Source organism: Columba livia, chromosome 2 (genome assembly GCF_036013475.1).
Source record: "Columba livia isolate bColLiv1 breed racing homer chromosome 2, bColLiv1.pat.W.v2, whole genome shotgun sequence".
Classification (NCBI taxonomy): domain Eukaryota; kingdom Metazoa; phylum Chordata; class Aves; order Columbiformes; family Columbidae; genus Columba; species Columba livia.
Window position 1 is genome coordinate 71149826 of NC_088603.1, and position 13763 is coordinate 71163588.

General features: G+C 38.1%; 1 long non-coding RNA gene across 1 annotated transcript in view; it reads right to left on the reverse strand.

Annotated features, from left to right (window-relative positions):
• Window positions 1–4358: 4358 nt before the first annotated feature.
• LOC110366251 (uncharacterized) overlaps window positions 4359–13763 on the reverse strand; it is a 36414-nt gene continuing 27009 nt past the window's right edge. The window contains exons 6-7 of the long non-coding RNA XR_010470274.1: window positions 9034–9110; window positions 4359–5827 (exon numbers count right to left, since the gene is read on the reverse strand). This is a non-coding gene — a long non-coding RNA (uncharacterized LOC110366251). The remainder of the gene's footprint in view (window positions 5828–9033; window positions 9111–13763) is intronic.

Below are 13763 nucleotides of genomic sequence, written 5' to 3' on the forward strand. Positions count from 1 at the left end.
CAATTTCAAACTAAGCTTCATTTCAAATATCTCCTCCCCTCACAAAAAAAAAAAAAACAAAAAAAAAAAAACACAAACAAACAAACAAACAAAAATCCTGGGGTGAATTCACCAAATGCACTATTTACCACATCTCTCAACCTGCTGTCAAATTCTAACACTTTTTCCCCCACTGTTAACAAAAAGTTCAAAAGGGGAAGATCATCTGATTTTTCTTGACAATCCTTTTTCTATTTCCCAATCTCCAAGCATATATATTTGACATATTTAACTCTGGCTGGTTTGTTTCAGGCTTGATACTTTTCAGAAGCTTACTGTATGTGTGTTACCATATATGTCTCAATATGTATTTAAAAAAAAAAAAAAATAGAAAAGAAAAAAAAAAAAAGAAAGAAAGGGGAAAAAATCATTCTGTTTCAAATAATGAGCATGTGCACCTTTTTGCCTCAGGCCTTCATACACAATTTAGCCAGAAAGCCAGGGCAGATCATGATTTAGCATTTGACATCTCTTGCCTTCAGGCCAGGGGAGACTAATACAGATTTCTGACTCTGAACACACCATGGAAAAAAAAGTGAGAGAGAGAGGCCTTTTATTGACTAAATGATAAAGAGGTTTGTAATGATAAATAACAGTCATTTTATTGTGGAATTCCCCAGAAAAGATGCATTCTGCAGTGTCTGAAGAAGCCTAAAAGCCGAAGCTGGTTCCCTGTGGATCCAAACCTGTTAAACTCCAATCTTTCTGGGCAGAAATAGAGGTCGCAAATTGCATAGGACCTGCACTATTAAAACTGTATAAGCACGATACATAATCACTGCTGCATTCAGGACAGTTAGCACTAAGAGGATTAGCTGAAGGCTGCTTGTGGGTTTCTCTCCCTCAGCCTGCATCTAAAAGATGACTAGTGTACACCCAGCCTGCTTGAGAATTTTCTGCCAGCTTTGATCGATAGTTTAATTGTAAACTTTGGGAGCAATAATGGATAATTCGGCCTGAACTGTCCATTATAAGCACTGTTACTGAGGATAGAGCCTTCAAAATTAAACAAGAGTTGTGTAATATTATTATATTTGTACTGCTCACCTACAGTTAAATTCCATTTACAAATACAGTCTTGACAATGTATGAAGTTCAATAAACATAGTGGGCTGAATCAGGAATGGAAAGAGGAAAGAATCTGAAGCCAATTATTTGCCATTTATTCCAAAAATATTTTTGTTTTAACCGCACATATTAAAATACAAAGAAATGAAATCAAGGAGACAAGGGAGAGAGATCAATTCAAGCATAGATCTAAGTTGTAGTTACTGTTTTGACTGCAGCACCATGATGGAAACATACCTGAACAGCCTTGGAAGGATCATGGTAGGGCAGTGCTGGTGGAAAAATATCACAGGGAAGTGGGAAACCTGCATTGTTCAGACCACATAGTCTACGTTGGCATAATCAAATTTTATTAGTACCTAAACCAGTTGTTTGAGATAGACTGAGTAGTGAAGTTAAGCCAGTAAGAACATGGATTTTGAAATAAAAGAACGAGTTGTGCAGTCATAACCCAAGTTCTGTTCACTGGGCCAAGATCCAAGTATTTTCCTAGTTTTCACAGAATCATAGAATAGTTTGGGCTGGAAGGAACCTTTAAATGTCATCTAGTCCAATGCCCCTGCAATAAGTTTTATTACATATCTCTAAATAAATTAATTGCATGGACAGAATTTGTTTAAAAATAAGAACATGAGGTTAATAAATCAGGTCTTGCTACCAGTTTTACAATGAATTTAAAATCTCAAGTTTACCCTATATCTTAAAACATGATTAACAATTCCACAACTTGAATTCAAATGAATTCCCTAATCATAAGAACACATGTGAGTTAGGAAAAAAATGACAAGGTCACAATGAGCCTTCCCACTCCTTACAGACTATTGCTTTTCATCAAAAGTCTCCATGAAGTACATCTTAGTTTTCAGAGCAGAACTCTCACATTTTGTGCTAATGACTGGGGTTCAAGGCCAGAAATTTTTTGGTCTAGTTGTTTTATTTGTTTTTGAGAAGGTGACATCCATATTTAACTGTGTATTATATAAAAAATTCAGCTAAAGCTCTTCCTACATGCTTTGTCGTGCTTGGTTAGTATGCAGCTAGTTGCTTAATATTCTTACTGCCTTTCTTATCACCCAGTTAGGACACCAGACAGAAAGCTGTCTCACAAGGAGTAGAAAATCAGACAGGTTTTTGTTTGTTTGTTTGCACACCCAAAGCTTCACTTGAAAAATTAAGCAAGGAGAAAACAAACTGTAGCAATTCAACAGCTGTAACTTCCAGGCCAAGAAGTTACTGAACTTTGCAGATGAAGCGAAGTAGCATTAATCTCTGCAGCAGGATAGCGCTTGCACTGTGTGTAAGACATTCCTGTAGAATGGTTCTAACTTTCATGGCTCAGAAGTCTTCACAGAAATCTTCATCTCATTTCACTTCTTTTCTTTTACAGCAGATATATTTGTTCCATCTGTAATAAGTTCTCTGTAAAATGCTGCAGATGTTGGTGTCATAAAGTAACTGCAGGCTTTTAGTCTTTCGCTGTGGTTTTACCTTTTGGGGAATGAGGCAAATAAAGGTTTTCTTTGCTGATCACTGGTTTATAACGCTACCATATTGCTGCCAGCTCCAACAGAGAACTCCTTACACCAGCAAAAGGGAAAACAGAGTCTGCAAATGCACACTGCTTTACAAGAAATCTGGGAATTACCTGTAGCTCTCATAATGTATGCTCAGAGACAATCAAACTGGCATTCACCATATCAGTAATACAGAATCATCCTGACAGTGATTTTGGCTAGACCAGTTGCAAAATCTATATGTAAGCAGTCCATAACTTGCTTTCTGTGTTCACATTCAAGCCTCGAGTACAGGCGCACACTTCCCCAAATGAGGACTACAGGGTAGGAAAGGGTACAGATCAGAATCTCACAGTCTGTTGAATACCCCGTGTTTTGCAGGCTACCCCTCTATATTCTGTACAACAGTATATTAAATAAGGTACTAACCAGCACAAATAAGTTTACCAGTGCTACATTCAGATCCTAAGGTAATCATTCACCTTATAAATGAAACAGGTCTGATGAGCAAGGACCCGAGGCCTTGTGGAATCCGTCTTCATGGGGAAAAAAGAAGGGGCGGCGTCATATCCCTTAAAGTTCTTGCTGAAGACCTCCTGCAAGATTGTGGACAATTTTAGTTCATCTCCCTATGCCTTGGTGTCCTTGCCAGCACAGTACAGATAACAATTCTGTAAGTCTAGCTGAGGGGCTGTGTAAATAAAAGACATTAAAAATTGCAATTTGATGTGCTGTATGTTTTGAAATTATGAAAATGGTTCACGTAAAATGTCATGCCTGTGATAAGTTCCTACTTTGTATTGCTTTCCTGCTCTAATTTCCACAGCTGGTTTAACCTTCTCATTTCCAGCTCAATTTATTTTACACTAAGCCCCCCAATACAGATAGGTGCATACGGCAAATTGCACCAACCTAATAATACATGGATTTTATGGCTGAGGATTCAGTTAAGACTTTGATTTATTTAAGAGTGCTGTTTGTATTTTTCCATTAAATTGATCAGACAAATATTTTTTTGCCAAATCTTTAGCCCTACCAGGCAAATGTTAGGAGAATGTGACAGAATCAGTTATCAACTACACACACAAGCTAGTTTATGAGCAATTCCACTTAGCAAAGGATGCTTCAGGGTTAAAAATGTGAATGGAATGAAGCTGGCGACATGCAGCTGTTTTGCAGGTCACTGAGGCTAAAAGAGAAATACGAGTAAAGTCAACAGCACCCAACATGTTTTCCAGCTTTTGTGGGTCCTTAGCATAAAAAGAAATTAAGGCAGAACTCTGTCTGTGAAAATAATGGGGAAGTTGTGCTTGGCCTAGTTACCGTGGTGACTGACACAGATCAACCTATTAAATTGTGTCCTGTGGTCACAAGCCATCAACCTGTGCTCAGCAAACAAGGGTAAGTAGTTACCATCCTTCAATGGAGACAATGCTATCCCATTTAGTGATTAAATAAATGCTGGAGATTCCCTCCTCCCTTTCCTGTGAAACAGATTAAGAACAATGTATAATGTTTGAAAGGAAAAAAGTAAGCCAAGTACATAAGCTAAGTCCTTTTGGTCATGTAAGTCGTAATACAGTCTGGCCTTTAGGAATCATAGGCTTTGCTTAAAATGTATAGACCAAAAATCACATAAGCCAAGTGAAACATCACGATTCACGTTAATGTCTCTCTCTCCCTTTTCAACTTCCTGGGGGCAGCCATCACTCTCAGGACTGTCCACTCTCACCCTTCTTTTATTTTTTTTCTTTTTTTTCTCCTCTGGTGTACCAAATTCCTGAAATTTGTTTCTATCAGAAAGTTCAACTAAGCTGTAACAAAATGACATACAGAACCAAACTACTGAAGATACACACATTTAATTATTCAGTTCATATGAGCTCGTCCTGTCTAAGGGCTGTGCTATTATGGCCCAAAGCTCTGGTTTAGTTGCTCCAGGATGAGCTCTGATCCTTCAGACCTTTCATTTCTCTCTTGCACTTGACATGCAGTGGATGTCCATAGATGTCTCTCACTCAGAGCTGGGTATTGGAAGGGTTATGAAAACATTGCAGAGGCACAAAGGTTCTGCTCTTTCTCAGCAGGAACACGTGAAATGAACTAAACTAGAATTTGCAACTGTGGAGTTTCTAATTCCCGATTCTCCTTGGCTCTCAACAGCATTTCTAGTCAAGACTAATTTCATCTCGGTAGATCTGATAAGAGATTTTTAAAAATACACATTTTTTGTGGAGATATAGAATTCATGTGGGCATGCAGCCATCTCTTTCAGAAAGAAAAAAATTCTTCTTTGCAAGCTCTTTAGTTTTCTGTTTGTAGAATAACTTCTTGGCAGATGCTGGTTAATTGATATGCACATTTCCAAGGTCACTTTTTAAAGTGAAATAAATATTTCTCTCTGTTCCCTTCCTAAATCCCTGTGTTTCCTTCATGCTGATATCTATGGCAACAGGTTTGTGTGTTTGAAGCATGGGGTCACACTCAAATTTTTGCAAACATACACCTTTCCTTGAAAAAGACTTTTGCTAGCTAACCCAGCAGTGCACTCTGATGGCACATATGAAAGCATGAACAGCTTGGGAAGAAAGAGCTGCAGAAATCTGCCTCAAAGAACAAACTCCAGTTTGGAAAAAGCCTCACTTGTTGGTAACAAGGTTTATAACCACAAGAAAACTATCACTAAGAAATACTGGTCTTCTGATTCACTGTTTAGTAGGTTCCTGTTCCACAGCCCCCAGCTCTGGCTGAGCTCCATTGCCATTATAAACCTGTTATAAAACTCCTCTTGATTTTAACAGGATGAGTTATGCCAGTTACACTGCTTGCTTTTAAACCCTCTTCCAGAGTGTCATCATATCCAGATCAGATACACACATTCAGCTGGGTTTATTTAGTCCCTAACTGTCCTTCAAGGCTTTACAGCTTATTGTGGCCTGTGATTTGCTAGACAAGGCTTGTGTTCAGCCTCAGTGTCTCCATCGCTTCTGAGCGTCTTCTGCTTCCAATCACTTGGTGGTGCTACAGGAGAAGCAGAAGGGGCCCCTCCTCATCTGGCTTGGGGAGCTGATTGTTCTCTCTTTCCTGGAAATGATTAATGAAAAGAAGAGTCTGGAAATATCCTTTAGCCAGTCAGAGAGAGAACTGACCAAGCATTTTACTCACATCCCAGTTCTCCATATCAGCTGCACCGTTTTTAAGACCTGCTGGAAAACAAGAGAACAACTTCAAGACCATGAAGCGCTGGATCCATCCCCAGCACAACCAAACAAGCCACATTTTAAAGTTAAATGGGGCCTACCTTTGGGATTAAAACATGACATTTACTTCCATCTATACTGTAGTACCAAGCACACACATCAACCTGGTCTTGTGGTGATAGGCATGAAAGAAGAGACAATCCATGCCATGGCAATCTTAAAGTTGCAAGACAAAAGAAGATCTACTGCAAGAAGTGAGGTCACTAACACAGTCTGCCAGACCTCTCTTAGGATTTCAGAAAAGGCTCTTTAGCTGAGACAACAATGAAATTAATGTTAAAAGCAAACACAGTTCTGAATCGGGGCTTCACTAAATCTTCACCAGCTTCTGCCAATAATTTAAAGAAAAGTCATACAAAAACCGAGAGAAAGAAAACACTTATGTACATTTTGTAAAATTCTGAAGAGATTAAAAGGCAGGTCCGTACCCTGCAGTAGAATTATAAAGGAGAACTCAAAGGCATATATATAGGCTAACTTCTACTATATTGCATGTGTTGGTAGATTGATTTCTATAAAAACATAATGGTTTAATCTCTAAGATATTAGTTGCAGTACAGGTGATGCTCAAGCCTTGGCTAATCATATTGGAAGAAGAATCCTTACAGCAGCTGTTTCTTCTTTACATCTTCTACCTTTCTGATTAGCTCAAAATAGAGAAGTCACTACCCTTAGGAAGCCTAAGCAGACTGTTCTGCTAACAGCCTCCGTGCACGTGGGAGTTAGGATTTCAGTCTGAATGCTGAAACCTGCAACATGCTTTCATCCGCACTGAGGCAAATTTTCTTTGCGTGATGCTTTTTACGAAGATCAGCAACCAAAGGAAACAAACGTTGCTCTAAGCTTTGGCAACTGCTAGTCCAAAATCCTTTAGCAAAGAACCACTCACAAAAACCAGACAATAATTCCCTTGTGCTGACATCCGCTTCCAGTCCTTGCTGTAGCAGCAATTCACCTTCACAGCGTTAAACACATTTCCATCTGTGGGCTGCCAAAAACCAGCATTTACTTTTGAGTAGAAATGAACTGACTTCAGATCATAACAGAACTGTTTTTTTCACTTTCTGTGTGGGTGTTTCTTTACTTGAAAGAAAGCTACTGTATAAAAGACAAGGCAAGCATCTTTGATGTGTGTGTGCCATTTTAAAATAAAGGCTCCCTCTCACATACTCAGAATTCTACCAAGAAGTAGCAATTACAGGATTATCTATTACTTCAAACATGAATTCTTTGGATACTGTTCTTGCCTTGCTTTGTTACACTAATAATTATGTTTCAAGAAGCCTGGGATTTTTTCGTATTTATAAAATGCAGTTCAATATTAAATGTGCAATCAGAGAACTGCTCACCAAAAGGAAAGTTTCTTTTCTGTCTTGTTAGGACAAGTTTTGGCAGGTAGTTAACTAACATAAAAAATATTTCTTCAGTCCCTTTTCAGGAAGAAAGAGAGTGGACAAGCGATGAATCTCTGAATGAGGTTTTGGGTTTGGCTTTCTTAAAGACCTGATGAAGTAAGTGAGCTTATTCCTCCATAAAAAAAATGCATTTGAAATTTGGAAAAGCCGTTTTCAAGGCATTCAGAAAATCATGCAAGCAACAAGTAATTCATATCAGGTAAACCACCAGCCTTTATTAGCATTTATGTTTTGATCAAAAAGATTGGTATTTTTGTCCAAACAGCTGACTGCAGTCTAACCATAACTTCGAATCAAGGCATCCACAGGCTTTCAGAAAAGCCAGTGGTGCCAGCACTGATGGGGGATGGGTAGGTGATAGGTGGTGATCTGCATCTCTGCAAAGCCACAGCCAAACATGACAGTGAAGGGCTCAACAGTTGCCTTCTGAGGTGCCCTATATACTCCTTGGGATGAAAACATGCAGCAAGGCCAGGACTCTAGAAGAATGTTTCAGCACTGGCATTTAACATGGAAGGAATTCGGTCACTCCTGTGACTCCTTGGGAAGCCCCAGGAGACGAGACACATAAATACAAATATCTATACATCAGACTGGAGTCCAAAGGCTGAAAAGGTGCTTTAAAGTCACCTCATCTTTCTTTTATATACCTTGGTCTGTAAGTTGGACACTACATCTTTCAAAAAATTGTACTGTTATAATAAAGTCACACACACAGGTTCAGCTGAAAAAAATATGTGGGGTGGAGCAGGAGGTAACTGAACATGTCAAACAGGAGTTGTTCTTTTATCTGACAGAGCTATTTCAGAAATGCTGTGGGTTTCACTGTCTGAAATGTAAAAGAAAATTGGTTTCAACATTTTCTAAAGAAAACTGCTCTTCTCAGAAAAGCAGTTTTCATTTTAAAATTGACCTAATAATGTAACAAAATATAAACTTATACTGCTTGATTAGGAACATCCTTTTCTTTTTTTCTTTTTTTTCTTTTTTTTTAAGAGTACTAAAAACAGTCTGTACTGGTTTAACCACGAAAAACAAAATATCCTTTATTCACACCAACAGTCATAACACCTGTGCAAGGCACAGAAATGCTATTGTTCTCTTCTTGAGGAAGCTGAGCAAAGTAGCCCAGTGACTTACCCAAGATCACATAAGAAGTCGATATTATTTCAGAGAATTATTCCCTTCACCTTTCCTTGTTAATGAAAAGTAACAGGGCCATCAGAAAAAGCTGTCAATCCATCCTGACAGTCATTTCAAACAAAAAGAAAAAGACCAAGTGAAAGAAGACTTGGAGGCAGATCCCATCAGAGTCATCTTGCATGCACTGCACTTACAATTTTTCATTGAGAATGTTTTGTTGTTTTCTGCTGTTGTTGCTGTTGGTTTCTTAAATCCATGCAAACATTGAGCATAGACATAGTATAAGAACATTCAGCAGTACTTCTCATCGATGGAAGCCTCTTTTTTACCCAGGCTTTGATTTTTCCTTCTGAGATTTCCAAAGCCATATTCTGTATAAAATAAATACTTCCACCTACATGAGATTTTACACTTCTTTACTTAAATGCAAAGCACCAATATCAAAGCAAATAACTCTGCTCTTCGATGGCAACTGCCAGCAGATCCTGTAAAAACAGTTCTTAGCAAAGCAGAAAGACCAGAGCTCCTTGGGATGGCCATACCTGCACACTGAGAGGAGTTTCATTGTATGGATGACACACAGCTCTGTCTCACCTTGCATGTTAAGTCTCTGCCTTGCAGGAATACCGGAAGGATATTGGCAGAAGGAGACCTCTGAATTATTTCATCCTCTATCAAGGGAAAAATGGAAATCATATTACTGGGTGAAACAATGCTTGTACAGCTGATTTGCCATGCTGCATTTGCTGCTGAATACCACAGCTTTGCTGCTAAACCCTTGTGCACTGGGATTGCAGGCACCTGAGATGCATAAACCCCATCTTAATTTCACATTTGTGCACCATCTGCCATCCCAAGATTTTAGCCCCTTCCTGGACTCCTGCATTCCACTATGATTTCAGCAAGAAGAACGAACAAAGACTACCTTACCTCATCATAAGAGGACACCCTGTATTCTCCAGCAAAAAGAAGGCCCAAGATGCCTCACAAGTAGTTCAAGTCTTTTAAGTTTTCAGTTTGAGCAAGAGGAAAATAACAACTTCAGCTTCTGCAATTCTGTACATACCTCCCAGAAACATTCCAGTTCTATCTTGACCACAGAACCCCCTGCTTTCCAAGTACAGACATGTGTTAGCAAAGCCTGGACAGAAACAGGACTAAAGTGAGACTGCAACATTCATTTTTATCTTTGGCTCTTGGCACTGAAACACAGGTCTATAGAGATGTCACAAAGCCATTTTGAAAATAGTTTCCAGAGGACAAAGCTAAAATCTGGGCTTCCCTGCAGATAGAGATTGCTAGACATAGCCTCTGTCCTAAGGTGCTTTCAAACTACAGAGGAAACAGACATGCAATTTGCCTAAATAAGCATGAAAAGACGATGGTAGACTGAGGAGGTGATCCTGTTTTGCTGGTGCTCCATACAGATTAGCGCAGAATATTTAGGGCTTTTTTATATCCATAAATATTTTTCCTGTCCTTTTGAGGTGACTCAGAGTAAGCAAAGGCTACAAATTGTGCTCTTTTCAGTGGGAGAGCATTTCTCAAGAAAATACCAACATTTGCACTGCCAAAGATTACCATCAAAAAACCCTCAAACAAAAAGCCCCACACACAACTCTTGTACTGTGAGTACTGCCCTGCATTTATATCATAATCTCCTTTTTAGCAAGAGCTCTCTTGTGCAGAAATAGGAGACTGGTCTTTCACGTGTCCCAGGAAGCAAACGTGCATGATACCTGTCTTAATTCTATATTCCAAAGACAACCCATGCATCAGGAAGATGATATTGTGTATCTTTGCATACTGTGGAGGAGCGTGGTGAAGATCAAGACCCAAACTACTGCTAATGAAGCTACTTCAGGTATGGCAGCCAGCAGTCAGAGAGAGGCGAGCAGCACTGGCCCAGTCAGCACATCTGCACAGAGCTGCATCAGGTGTAAAACACCACGAACAAAAGGCATGAGGTGAGTGGAGCCGCAAAATGCACGCTGTTATCATGGCCAAAACTCCTCACAAAGTTACATTTCAGTTCTCACTTTTACCTGATCTGGGCTGAGCTACTCAAAATGAGGCACATGCACACAAGAGGGCTTTAAATAGTTTACTTTTCATCACCAGTAATGAAAAAGGATGTCTAAACCCAAGAAAAGCCATGAAACAAGTTTGTCTCCCAGGTCAGTTTTTGTTGTAGCTCCATCCTAATTACTGCCTGCCTGCTTGTTGTCTGACTCCATGTGGCAAAGAATACGTAATTCAAGAAATATTTGATCCATGTTTTGAGAATGTTGAAAAATTATGCTCACATATATCAAACTCAGTTTTTAAAGGCAGATTTCTGCACTCATTTCTGAGAACCACTATGGTTCATCAGTTGTCTGTCAGACCTCCTGTCACATCCAAATGAATTGATAAAAAATCCCATGACAAGATGCAGAAAAGCAGTTTCTTCCTGCAATCACATTTTTAAAGTATTAAATCCAGACTACGCAAAGCAATTTGTCATCAATAAATTCAATACAGACATATGATGGTTGTAATAGATTACAGTTATGGTAAATGTTATAATCAAATAATAATTTTCTAATTAATTCATAATTCTATACCACAGTTTTCCTTTTTTACTTTTGGATGTTAACCCTCTCCACAGACATTGTACATCAGTCAAAGAAACCTAATAACTACATACTGAATCACATTTGATGTGAATGAGCATCAACAAAAGCCATCTCCAGCAATGGGCATACTTCAGTCACCCAGAACAAAGATCTGGTAGGACCACTCAATATGAAGACCTTTCGGCCTGCATCCCTCAGGATCCTTACCATGGAAATCAGCAGACTGACCAAAGCTGTTGTGTGTCCGACTTTGAAAAGATCTGGGGTTAGAACATTGTCTGACTGTCTCAGGACCCAGAAATACTTCCAAATCTACTGTTTGAGATATAGCCATAAAGACCAAGCATTAGATAACACAGGAAAACAAGAGCCAAACAACCCATCCTGTTCCAAAATTTAATTACAAGTATTTCTCCTTCTTGAGAATGCAAGAAAAGTATCTTTTACCATAAAAAAGTATTTTCCACCAATCATGTTAGTGGAAAGAAAAAAAAAAATCCCATAACTTCACATGGGAGCTGCAGAACATTGCAAACCTTACAGCCACAGTCTGGGAAAAATTCCCATCAGAGTTCTCCCCAAGCAAAGCCTGCAGCCTCAGGCAAGAAAATTTCATGTTGGAGACCACAGGAATTGGGGACTGAAAGATATCTACTATGATTCCAGAGCCATGTCCTTTGCAGACATGTCACAGGACAGTAAGAGTTGGTGATCTGCAATTTAGCAATATGGAAAAGTTGTGAAAGATTATGTCACAACAGGAAACACTGAAAAAAAGAAATAATTTAAATCAGAAATCAGAGGCAGACAATATTTAACCAAAACTTAGACATTTCAGCTAAAGGGCTAGAGGGACCTAAGGTATGCACACACCCAGCTCTAAATCAAAGTGAAGACTCTTAAGTGACTTAAAAGTTGTTGGAAAATATACCACAATTGCCTGAGTTTTTAGTAGAATGTGGCCAGAGGATACTACTACCTTACAAAAGATTAACAAATACTTAGTAGATATTATGGTAAAAATAAACAGCCTGTTCATAGACAATAAGATGGAAATCAGTTGAACATACTCTCGTGGTGACAAGCTATGATTATATGTGGTATATAGGACAGTATCAACCTGTTCAATAATTTATTAGTACTTATGGGGCAATGGTTAACTTACACTAATCCTTTTATCAATATTCTTTTTATATTAAATGTGAATGAGAAAGTGATAGTGGCAATCCTGGTTATAAGTCAATTAACAGGCTGACATGAAAATCCAAAGATGATCTATAAAACAGACAGTTCAACAGAAATTCTATGATATAAAATCATGCATTTCCAACGTATTAGGTCAAAAATTCATTTAAAAGATAAAAAAAGAAAGAAAAATAAAAATAAATTTGGGTAAGCAACACACCTAAAGAAAAAGTTTTGCTAAAATTCAAGAGATAAACAAAGTAATAGATTAAAGGAATGTTTTTGCATGATTTAGAAATTAGTTAACAATTTTCAGTTTAAGAAGAAATAGAACATGGGTTCAACAAACTAATTAAAGCAAATATATGATAGAAGAAAGTAAGGTAACAGTAGGGTGGGAAAAAAAAGTGCTAAATTATGTGAGCTAGCCAAAACTAAAGAAGATTAACAGGAAATTTAAAAGTACCCAGGAAACCTAGGGCATCATGTATTCGAAATTCAACACAGAAAAGGAACATTAACTTTCTCTGAAAGGAAAAAAAAATGAGTTAGTGCCACGTGTGTATAAGTAGCTAGTCCAATTCAGTGAAAAATAGAAGAAAACCTAGAATACTGTAACAATGTAAGAAAAACTTCTTGGACAGCTGTATGAATATACCTTATTATTAACCACCTGCACACATGAAAACTGAAAACAGGTTCTATTTATGGAATAATATCAACAATGAAATAGTAATTATTTAAATTGATTACCTTCCTTTACTTCTAACACTAACTTCCTTACAATAAACCCCATCTCAAAGAAAATGTAGCAGATAGAGAAACAGCACAGAAATTAGCAGTGGTACTGAATAACTTCTCCAGAAGTAGAAATGAGACTGTTTAATGCTATTCCCATTGAGAGAAACACTGAAAAGAGTTAATGTAAGAGGAAAAAGAATGGGTATAGACAGGGAATCCACAGTGTAGCTACTAGCTTAGGGTAGCTATGGCTCCCTTTTTTAGGCTCAGGGAAATGCAGTTTTCACTGCCAACTTGTTCATGTACAACAGGTGGTTGGGCCTGTCCTGCAGCATGCCTTAGTGTGAGAAGCTCTGTTTTTCGCTCTTAACCACCCATGTTTTCAAATATTTGTGGTTCGCTGATGTGCTGTATGACTGCTGACAATCTTAAATGTATAGTTTTGCCTCTTTATCTTTGCAGTTTTGAGGCGGTGGTTTATGAACAGACAGGCTTCTTTCATTTATACCATCTTGTAATATGCCTGAGCACATGGGGATTGATAGAAAGAATGAAGATATTATCTGTTAATGTAATTATTTTATTATCTGTTTCATAAACGGTATAATTGTTGTTCAGAACATATTTATTTACTATTGTTCAGAAGATATTATCTTTTAGTCTTCTATTATTATTTGAAGCGATTCTTAAAGTCATTAAAATAGCTTTATCCACCCAAAGCTTCAGGAATTTCTGAATGAATATGATGCAAGGACCACAAGAGCTGGGTCACAAGAAACA